The following is a 12,310-nucleotide window of genomic DNA, read 5'->3' on the forward strand; positions in this document are numbered from 1 at the left end:
ACCCCCCTGCCAACTTCACTGAAGTAGGTGCTGGTATCCACAGCTGAGAGACCCACAGACAGTTCACATCACAGGACTCTGTGCAGATAACCCCCAGTACCAGCCTGGAGCCTTGTACACTTGCTGGCTGGCTAGATCCAGAAGAGAGATAACAATCACTAAAGCTTGGCTCTCAGGAAGCCACATCCCTAGGAAAAGGGAGAGAATATTACTTCAAGGGAATAACCCATGGGACAAAAGAATCTGAACAATAGCGTTGAGCCCTAGACCTTCCTCTAACAAAGCCTACCCAAATGAGAAGAAACCGGAAAAACAATTCTGGCAATATGACAAAACAAGGTTATTTAACACCACCAAGAAAGCATAGTAGCTCACCAGCAATGGATCCAAACCAAGAAGAAATCCCTGATATACCTGAAAAAGAATTCAAGAGGTTAGTTATTAAGCTAATCATGGAGGCAACAGAGGAAGGTGAAGCCCAGTGTAAGGAAATCCAAAAAGCAATACAAGAAGTGAAGGAAGAAATATTTAATGAAATAGATAGCATAAAGAAAAAACAATAAAACTTCAAGAAACAATGGACAAACTTATAGAAATGCAAAATGCTCTGGAAGGTCTCAGCAATAGCATTGAACAAGCAGAAGAAAAAACTTCAGAGCTCAAAGATGAGGTTTTTTAATTAACCCAATCTGACAAAGAAAAAAGAAAAAGAAAATACGAATCAAGCCTCCAAGAAATCTGGGATTATATTAAACAACCAAACCTAAGAATAATCAACATTCCTGAGGAAAAGGAAAACCTAAAAGTTTGGAAAATATGTTTGGGGGAGTAATCAAGGAAAACTTTCCCAGTCTTGCTAGAGAACTAGATATCCAAATACAAGAAGCTCAAAGAACTCCTGGGAAATTCATTGCAAAAAGATAATCACCTAGGCACATTGTCATCAGGTTATCTAAAGTTAAGACAAAGGAAAGAATCTTAAAAGTTATGAGGCAAAAATATCAGGTAACCTATAAAGGAAAATCTATCAGATTAACAGCAGATTTCTCAGCAGAACTCTATAAGCTAGAAGAAATTGGGGCCCTATCTTCAGCCTCCTCAAACAAAACAATTATCAGCCAAGAATTTTGTGTCCAGCGAAATTAAACTTCACAAATGAAGGAAAGATACAGTCGTTTTCAGACAAAAAAATGCTGAGAGAATTCACCACTACCAAGCCAGCACTATAAGAAATGCTAAAAGGAGCTCTAAATCTTGAAACAAGTCCTGAAAATGCACAAAAATAGAACCTCTTTAAAGTATAAATCTAACAGGACCGAAAAAACAAAAATACAATTAAAAAAAAAAAAAGGTATACAGGCAACAAATAGCACAACGAATGGAATGGTAGCTCACATCTCAATACTAATACTAATGTTGAATATAAATGGCCTAAATGTTCCACTTAAAAGATACAGAATTGCAGAATGGATGAGACTTCACCAACCAACTATCTGCTGCCTTCAAGAGACACAACTAACAGATAAGGACTCACATAAACTTAAAGTAAAGGGATGAAAAAAGTCATTCTATGCAAATGGACACCAAAAGCAACCAGAAGTAGCTATTCCTATATCAGACAAAACAAGTTTTTTTAATTATAGTATAAGTTCTGGGACACATGTGCAGGTTTGTTACATAGGTATACATGTGCCATGGTGCTTTGCTGCACCCATCAACCCATCATCTACGTTAGCTATTTCTCCTAAAGCTATCCTCCCTCCCCTTGCTTCCCACCCCCAGACATGCTCCGGTGTGTGATGTTCCCCTCCCTGTGTCCACACGTTCTCATTGTTCAATTCCCACTTATGAGTGAGAACATGTGGTGTTTGGTTTTCTGTTCCTGTGTTAGCAGATAAAACAAATTTTAGGCCAGGCATGGTGGCTCAAACCTGTAATCCCGGCACTTTGGGAGGCCGAGACAGGCGGATCACGAGGTCAGGAGATCAAGACCATCCTGGCTAACACAGTGAAACCCCGTCTCTACTAAAAAATACAAAAAACTAGCCAGGCGAGGTGGCGGGCGCCTGTAGTCCCAGCTGCTGGGGAGGCTGAGACAGGAGAATGGCATAAATCCGGGAGGCAGAGCTTGCAGTGAGCTGAGATCCGGCCACTGCTCTCCAGCCTGGGCAACAGAGCGAGACTCCGTCTCAAAAAAAAAAAACAAAAACAAATTTTAAAGCAACAGCAGTTAACAAAGACAAGGAGGGACATTATATAATGATAAAAGGCCTTGTCCAACAGGAAAATATTACAATCTTAAATATATATACACCTAATGCTGGAGGTCCCAAATTTATAAAACAATTACTAAGAGACCTAAGAAATGAGATAGACAGAAACACAATAACAGTGGGAGACTTCAATCCTCCACTGATGGCACAGGATAGGTCATCAAGACAGAAAGTCAATAAAGAAACAATTGATTTAAACTATACCCTGGAATAAATGGACTTAACAGATATTTACAGAACATTCTACCCAACAAACACATAATATACATTCTGTTCAACAGTGCATGGAACTTTCTCCAAGATGGACCATATAATAGGCCACAAAACAACTCTCTCAGACCACAGTGGAATAAAACTGGAAATCAACTCCACAAGGAATCTTCAAAAGCATGCAAATACATGGAAATTAAATAACTTGCTCCTGAATGATCATTGGCACAAAAATGAAATCAAGAAGGAAATTTAAAAGTTCTTCAAACTGAACGACAATCATGACACAACCTAGCAAAACCTCTGGGATATCTTAGAAAAGATGCGGCTAAGAGGAAAGTTCATAGACCTAGATGCCTACATCAAAAAGCGTGAAAGAGCTCAGACAATCTAAGGGCACACCTTAAGGAACTAGAGAAACAAGAACAAGCCAAATCCAAACCCAGCAGAAGAAAGGAAATAACCAAGATCAGAGCAGAACTAAATGAAATTGAAACAAACAAACAAAAATACAAAAAGAAAAAAAAAGGTGGTTCTTTGAAAAGATAAATAAGATTGATAGACCATTGCAAGATTAACCAAGAAAAGAGAGAAAATCCAAATAAGCTCTATTAGAAATGAAACGAATGATATTACAGCTGACTCCACAGAAATACAAAACATTATTCAAGACTACTATGAACACCTTTGTGAACATAAACTAGAAAACCTAGAGGAGATGGATAAATTCCTGGGAAAATACAACCTTCCTTGCTTAAATCAGGAAGAATTAGATACCCTGAACAGACCAATAACAAGCAATGAGATTGAAATGGTAATAAAAAAAATTACCAACAAAAAAATTGCAGGACCAGATGGATTCACAGCAGAATTATAACATTCAAAGAATGGTACCAATACTATTGACATTATTCCACAAGATAAAAAAAGAGGGAATCCTCCCCAAATCATTCTATGAAGTCCGTATCACCCTAATACAAAAACCAGGAAAGGACATAACCAAAAAAGAAAACTACAGACCAATATCCCTGATAACATAAATGCTAAAATCCTTAACAAAATACTGGCTAACCAAATGCAACATATACCAAAAAGATAATCCACCATGATCAAGTGGGTTTCAAACCAGGGATGCAGGGATGATTTAACATATGCAAATCAATAAATGTGATACACCACATAAACAGAATCAAAAACAAAAATCATATGATCATCTCAATAGATGCAGAAAAAGCATTCAACAAAATCTAGCATGGCTTTAAGATTAAAACTCTCAGCAAAATTGGCATACAAGGGATACACCTCAATAAAATAAAAGCCATCTATGACAAACCCACAGTCAACATCATACTGAATGGAGAAAAGTTAAAAAATTCTCTCTGAGAACTGGAAGAAGACAAGGATGCCCACTCTCATACTGAATGGGGAAAAGTTGAAAGCATTCTCTCTGAGAACTGGAACAAGACAAGGATGCCCACTCTCACCACTCCTCTTCAACATAGTACTGGAAGTCCTAGCCAGAGTAATCAGACAAGAGAAATAAAGAGCATCCAAATGGGTAAAGAGGAAGTCAAACTGTCACTGTTTGCAGATGATAAAATTGTTTACCTAGAAAGTCCTAAAGAATCCTCCAGAAAGCTCCTAGAACTGATAAAAGAATTCAGCAAAGTTTCTGGATACAAAATTAATGTGCATAAATCAGTAGCTCCTCTATACACCAGCAGTGACCAAGCTGAGAATCAAATCAAGAACTCCACGTCTTTTACAATAGCTGCAAAAATAAAATAAAATAAAATACTTAGGAATATACCTAACCAAGGAGGTGAAAGACCTCTACAAGGAAAACTAAGAAACACTGCTGAAAGAAATCACAGATGACAAAAACAAATGGAAACACATGCCACACATCCCATGCTCATGAATGGGTAGAATTGATATTGTGAATATGAGCATACTGCTAAAAGCAATCTACAAACTCAATGTAATTCCCATCAAAAAATACCACCATCATTCTTCTAATTTTAGAATTTTTCTAATTTTAGAATTAGAAAAAACAATTCTAAAATTCGTACAGAACCAAAAAAAAGCCAGCCGAGTCAAAGCTAGACTAAGCAAAAAGAACAAATCTGGAGTCATTACATTATCTGATGTCAAACCGTACTATAAGGCCATAGTCACCAAAACAGTATGGTACTGCTATAAAAATAGGCACATAGACGAATGGAACATAATAGAGAACCCAGAAATAAACCCTAATACTTACAGCCAGCTGACCTTTGACAAAGCAAACAAAAACATAAAATGGGGAAAGGACACTCTATTCAACAAATTGTGCTGGGATACTTGGCAAACCACATGTAGGAGAATGAAACTGGATCCTCATCTCTCACCTTATACAAAAATCAACTCAAGATGATCAAGAACTTAAATCTAAGACCTGAAACTATAAAAATTCTAGAAAATAACATTGGAAAAACGCTTCTAGACATTGGCTTAGGCAAGTTTTCATGACCAGCAACCCAAAAACAAATGCAATAAATACAAAGATAAATAGCTGTGACTTAATTAAACTAAAGAGCTTTGCACGGCAAAAGGAACAGTCAGCAGAGAAAACTCACAACCCACAGAGTGGGAGAAAATCTTCACAATCTATACATCCAACAAAGACTAATATATCCAGAATCTACAACAAGTTCAAACAAATTAGCAAGAAAAAATGCAAACAATCCCATCAAAAAGTGGGCTAAGGACATGAATAGATATGTCTCAAAAGAAGACATATAAATGGCCAAAAACATGAAAAAATGCTCAACATCACTAATAATCAGGGAAATGCAAATCAAAACCACAATGCAATACCACCTTACTCCTGCAAGAATGGCCATAATAAAAAAATAAAGAAATAATAGATGTTAGTGTGGATGCAGTCCACAGGGAACACTTCTACACTGCTGGTGGGAATGTAAACTAGTACAACCACTATGGAAAACAGTGTGAAGATTCCTTAAAGAGCTAAAAGTAGAACTACCATTTGATCCAGCAATCCCACTACTGGGTATCCGCCCAGAGAAAAAGAAGTCATTATACAAAAAAGATACTTGCACACACGTGTTTATAGCACCACAGTTCGCATTTGCAAAGATGTGGAATCAACCCAAATGCCCATCAGTCAATGAGTGGATAAAGAAACTGTGTGAGATATATATAAATAGACCTGGATGAAATTGGAGACTATTATTCTAAGTGAAGTACCTCAGGAATAGAAAACCAAATATCGTATGTTCTTACTCATAAGTGGGAGCTAAGCTATAAGGATGCAAAGGCATAGGAATGACACAATGGACTTTGAGGACTCAGGGAGAAAGCATGGGAAGGGATTGAGGGATAAAAGACTACAAATTGGGTGACATATATACTGCTCAGGTGATGGGTGCACCAAAATCTCACAAACCACCACTAAAGAACTTACTCATGTAATCAAATACTGCCTGTTGCCCAATAACCCATGGAGATCTTTTTAAAAATAAAATAAAAAGAATGTTGAGTATTGACCACTAATTGCTTCTGGTTTGTAGGTTTTCTGCTGAGAGGTCTGCTATTAGTCTGATGAGCTTCCCTTCTCAGGTAACCTGACCTGTCTCTCTAGTTGCCCTTAACATTTTTTCTCTCCTTTGGACCTTGGAGAATTTAATGATTATGTGTCTTAGGGATGATCTTCTTGTGAAGTATCTTGCTGGGGTTCTCTGCATTTCCTGAATTTGAATGTTGGCCTTGCTAGCTAGCTTAGGGAGGTTCTCATGGATGGTATCCTGAAGTACATTTTCCAAGTTGGTTTCATTCTCCTCATCTCTTTCAAGAACACCAGTGAGTCACAAATTTGGTATCCTTACATAATCCCATATTTCTTGGAAATTTTGTTAATTCCTTTTCCTTCTTTCTCTCTATTCTTGTCTGTCTTATTTCAGAAAGCCAGTCTTCACTCTCTGAAATTCTTTGCTTGGTGTATTCTGCCGTTAATACTTACTGTTGCATTGCTAAATAATTGTAGTGTGTTTTTCAGTTTTATTAGGTTGATTACTTTCTTTTCTATACTGGCTAGTTATCTGTCAGCTCTTGCATCGTTTTATTGTGATCCTTAGCTTCTTTGGATTGGGATTCAATGTAGTCCTGCATCTCAATGATCTTCATACTTGTTCATATTCCAAATTCTATTTCTGTCATTTCAGTCATCTCAGTTCAGTTCAGAACCCTTGCTGGAGAGGTAGTGAGTGCGGTTGTTTGGAGAAAGAAGACACTTTGGCTTTTTGAGTTGTCAGAGTTCTTGCACTGGTTCTTTCTCATCTTTGTGGGCTGGTGTTTCTTCAGTCTTTAAAGTTGCTGTCCTTTGGGTGGATATTTTTTTCTTTTATTCTATTTGATGACCTTGATGGTTTGATTGTGGTATAAGATGGATTCAGTCCACTGACTTCATTCGTGGAAAATTTTAGTGGGTACCAAGGCTAAGCTCCCAGCTCCTGGACCACAGGCTGTAACTCTTAGGGACTTGTATTAGGCCCTGACTTTGTTCTCTGGCTCCTCAATGCTAGGAAACCACTATGCTGGGGGAAGTTGAGGTGCTCCCACACTACTGGTCACAAAACTCTGATGGGTAGTGCCAACCGAAATGTTTCCTAGGGTGGTGGCAGTGGGCTCTGTCCTTGTTTGCACATGCAGCAGCAGCAGCAGTGGCAGTGTCAACATGGAGGGGTGCACGCTCATCGGCTACAGTAGGATGGTAGAGAGTGCCAGCGTGCTCACATAGGTGTTTATAGCAGCAGCAGAAGCAAGACTGCTTAGGGGGGTGGGGAGGCCCCTGCTGGCAACTGTGCTTATGGTCATGCTGGTGGTGGTGTTGGCATGGGGGCGGGGTGCTCTTCTCTTTTCAACATAAAATGATTTTCAGTTATTTGTAACAGGGCTTCTTACATATAACGGAGAAGGAAGAGGTGAGGCTTGTGCTTTTAAATTATAGATGCTCATTTTAAAAAGTTGGAACTGTATTTTCATCAGTGAAAGCATCGTTTTAAAATCTCAGCGTCATTGCCAAAGGCTAAATACATTGACCTTGGACTCAATTTTGAGCTACACATTAGTTTCTCTAGAATGTTGGCAAAAGTTGCAGAAGTAGAGTCATCTGTATATTTCTCTTCAAGTCCTTAAACTTTTACTAAACCATTATTTATGTACCTAACACACTTGTAAACCATACCAGCAACATATTATTTGTCCTGCATGCTTAAAAATTCTTTTTTTTTTTTGTCATGGTTAGATGATTCCTGGTAAGTACATTTTAATTCTAATACTGAGAAGTAAGTAACAAAACTATAATCCTTTAAAAAATCAGTTGAATTAACAAAGGCACTTGCTTCACACAAGATTAAATTAGGCCATATGAAAAGTTACTTTGCATAATCTCTTCATGACTTTGCATCTGGTTATTTCCAAGCTAACATAGCTAGCCTCCAATTTAAAAAGAATTGTAGACATGAGTTTATTATCTTCATTATGGAGAATTTCTTGATAAAAATTGGGTTGCTTCACTATTGATTTGAATCTAATTTTAGCAGTGGTTAGAAGTTCCAACATAGCTCTCTACAAGGATTTGAGGTTTGGTATCCATCTTAGTAGGTGTTGATTTACTTTCTGTTTTAACCAACTTCTGCGTAAGGGATTTGGGGCTCATCTACCCACAAACCCTAATAATTGCCTAGGTATAATGCTACTCTGCATATATCACATGACTGGTGGAAAAAGAAATCACTCTTTTAACAAATATTGATTAAAGGTCTGCTGTGTGCCAACTATTATGGCAGGTGTGGAAGAATCAGAATTAACTAAGAAGAAAAAAGACATGGAAACATTTCAACAAAGAACTAGCTAGAAGGGAAGGATATAGAAGGATGGTGTTGGCACAAATCTCTGCTTTAGGTAAGTCAGGAAGTTTTCTAAAGGAGACATTTCTAAAGTTTTCCAAAGGAGACATTCTAACTCCAACTTCCCTGTTGGAGTTGGGTTGCAGAGTAGGTAAGAAGAATCAGAAGCGTTGAGCATTCCAAGCAAAGAAAACAGTAAAATACTAGGGACATGAAATAATTTACTGCACATTTCTTGGCTTGGATGTAGCTAGTAGAGTAGTTAGTTAGGCAACAAGTATTTATCAAATAACTACTAAGTGCCAAGCATCTTGCTTGGTTTTGGGGATTTCAGATGTAAAGCAGACAGACTCACAAAAATATTACAGGTAAGCCCAGAAGACAGACATTAAAGAAATGATTTCAAGTGTGTTACGTGCTTCAAAGAAGTGTTACTAAGTCTAGAAGAATAATAAGTTTGAAGTACCAAATGTTGCTCTTCTCTCTCAAGTTTGCCTACTTTTTCCTGACTTCTTAAAGGCTTTCTTTTCCTGTCTCCATTCACAAACCCAATTCAAGTAGCTAGTTGCCTAAGAATACACTTTGACATTATGTAGAAAAGAAATAATCTCTGAAGCTTTTCCTAGTTTTGTCATTATTGGTATAATGATTGAAAGCATGGAAGTGGATAATTGACCTAAAGAGAACAAAGGGTGTAAGTGGGGGGGAAAAAAAAAAAAAGCAGGGCCCACCATAGAGCTATGAGGAGTGCACAAAGAAACTTGAGAAAGAGCTAAACAAGAAATCAGAGTAAAAACAGACTGAGAGAGAGGGTAGGCAAGTGAGGTGAAGACATAGGCAAGGCCCAGATCATGAAATGAAAGTGTTTTATTCAAAATGGCCCACACCCTCAACTGTTCCTTAGTTGCCCTTCCTCTACTGCCTGAACCAGCTTACTCCTTTTGTCACTCCTCTATGGACATTTCAGAAAGTCCCTTATTTCCTCTGTTCAACACCCATTGCCTTGGGACAACCCTCCTCTTGCCCACACATATATGACTGATGTGTCTTAGCCAACTTTACTATGAGAAATGTAGTGTTACTGAAAGGGTTTTCCTCCTACTCTTTGTTTTCTCTCTGTTAAACATTTTTGTTAGTTTTATTACAGTATAATTTACATAAATAAAATTCATCAAGCTTAAGTGCATACTTCACCGAATTTGGACAATTTGGCATAGAGTGTAACCACCACCACATTCATGGCATGGAACTTCCCATCACCATGAAAAATTACTGTATACTCCCTTTGCAGTTAATTTCTTCTCTCCACACTCTGGAAAGCAGTGATTGGTTTTCTGACACTGTAGTGTCAGAAATTTTCTAGAATTTCATATAGTGGAATAATAGAATATGTAGTCTTTTGTATGTGACTTCTTTCACAAACCATAATAATTTATAGAATCATCAATGTGAGTATAAGTAGTTTGTTCCTCTTTATTGTTGAGTAGTCATTCATAATATGGATATGCCACAAACTGTTCATTCATTCTCAAGTTGATGGTATAAGGGGGCTTCTAAAAGTTCATAGAAAGTGGAATTAAGAGACAAAAATAAAAAATGTAAACATTAAAAACATAAGTTCAATCAAGTTAAAGACACTTTTGTAAGTGATGATACCAGTTATTTAGTTCATCCCTAAAGAACTGAGGGTCCTGCAAATTTAATCGTGCCAATGCAGTCTTCTTTACATTATTAACTGAAGAAAAATGGGTACCATGTAAATATTCTTTAAGATTTGGAAACAAAAAGAAATTAGAAGGAGCCAAATCAGGACTGTAAGGTGGATGTCTAATGATTTCCCATCAAAACTCTTGCAAAATTGCCTTTGTTTGATGAGAGGAATGAGCAGGAACATAGTCATGGTAGAAAAGGACTCGCAGGTAAAATTTTCTGGGGTGTTTTTCTGCTGAAATGTTGGCTAAATTTCCCAAATCACTCTCACAATAAGCAGATGTTGGCCTTCCAAAAGCTCACCAAGCAAAATGCTTGGAGCATCCCAAAAAACTGTCACCATGACCTTTGTCCTTGACTGGTCCACTTTTGCTTCAACTGGACCACTTCCACCACTTGTTAGTTGTTGCTTTGATTGTGCTTTGTCTTCAGGGTAGTACTGGTAAAGTCATGTTTCATCTCCTGTTACAATCTTTGAAAAAAAGCTTCAGGATCTTCATCTATTATTTAAAATTTCCATTGAAAGACCTGCTCTTGTCTGTAATTTGTGTGCAACCAGTTTGGCACCCATTGAGTGAAAAGTTTACTCAACTTGAATTTTTCAGTCAGAATTGTATACACTGATCCAATTGAGATGTCTATGGTATTGGCTATTATGTTTTTAATCATTGGTCCTCTTCAATTAGGGCATGAACAAGATGAGTTTTTTTGTCACAAATACATGCAGATGGTCTGCCTCTGCAGACTTCATCTTCAACATCTCATCTCTCCTTACAACAAGTTATCCATTTGTAATCTGCTGATTTATTTGGAGCATTATCTCCAAACTTTGCATAAAGCACCAATGATTTCACCATTCTTTATCATAAATTGAATCTTTGTTCTTGTTTCAGTATTAGCGGCATTTATGTTGCTTTGATAGGAGCTGTATTAAAACCAATGTCTTATCCTTCTTAGTGCTGCAAACTAGATCTTGTTAAGACATGTAATAGCAAGTTAGTATAAGTTTATTTTGGTGCAAAAATTTTTGAAATCCATGCACTGGGTTTTTTTTATGATATACATTTTCCATGAACTTTGAAGACCCCTCATATTTCAGTTGTTTTCAGCTTGAGACTATTATGAATGAAGCTTCTATAAGCTTTGCTGTACAAGTCTTCATGGAAATATGTGTTCATTTCTTTTGGGCAAATCCTAGGAGTGAAACTGTTAATTCATAAGGAAAGTGTATGTTTACTATTAAAAGAAACTGCAAATTGTTTTCCAAAGTGGCTATGCCATTTCATATTCTGTCCAGAAATGTATGAGAGTTCCAATTGCTCAACATTCTCATCAGTATTTGCCAGTCTTTAATTTGACCCATTATAGCAGGTGTGTAGTGGTGTCTCATTGTGGTTTTAATTTGCATTTCCCTAATGACGAATGATGCAGAATATTTTTACATATACTTATTTGCCATTTGTACCTCTTCTTTGGTGAAGCATGTGTTTACATATTTTGCTCATATTTTAAAAGAGTTTTTGTCTTCTTATTACTAAGTAATACAAGAACTTTATATATTCTGGATATAAGTCCTTTATGACATAATGTGTTTTGCAAATATTTTCTCTCAGTTTAGTGTTTGACTTTTTATTTACTTGTCAATGTCTTTTGAAGAGCAAAATTTTAAATTATGATGAAGTTCAATTTATCTTTTTTCTTTTATAGCTTCTTCTCTTCATATCCTACTTAAGAAATCTTTGATAAATCCAAGTTCATTAAAAATTTGTTCTGTGTTTTCATCTAGAAATTTTATAGTTTTAGCTCCTACATGTACATCTATAATCAATTTTGAATTAATTTTTGTATATGATTTGAGAAAATGATCAAAATTAATTTCCATATAAATATATTATTTTAGTATCATTTGTTTAATGATTATCATTTCCCCCATTGAGTTATCTTGACCACTCTTTTGAAAATTAATTGATCACACATTTTTAAGTCCATTTCTTCAATCTTTGCTGTGTTCCATTAATTGCTACACCAATACCGCTATTGATTATTTTGAAATCAAGAATTATAAACCTTTCTACATTGTTGTTATTTTTCAAAATTGTTTTGTCTATTTCGCATGCTTTGCATTTCCAAATAAATTTTAGAATAATTTATCAATTTCTACAAAAAGAAATTTGCTAGATTTTAATTGTAATTAAATCTGTAGAT

The sequence above is a fragment of the Macaca nemestrina genome, chromosome 5 (assembly GCF_043159975.1).
Source record: "Macaca nemestrina isolate mMacNem1 chromosome 5, mMacNem.hap1, whole genome shotgun sequence".
In the NCBI taxonomy this organism is placed as follows: Eukaryota; Metazoa; Chordata; class Mammalia; order Primates; family Cercopithecidae; genus Macaca; species Macaca nemestrina.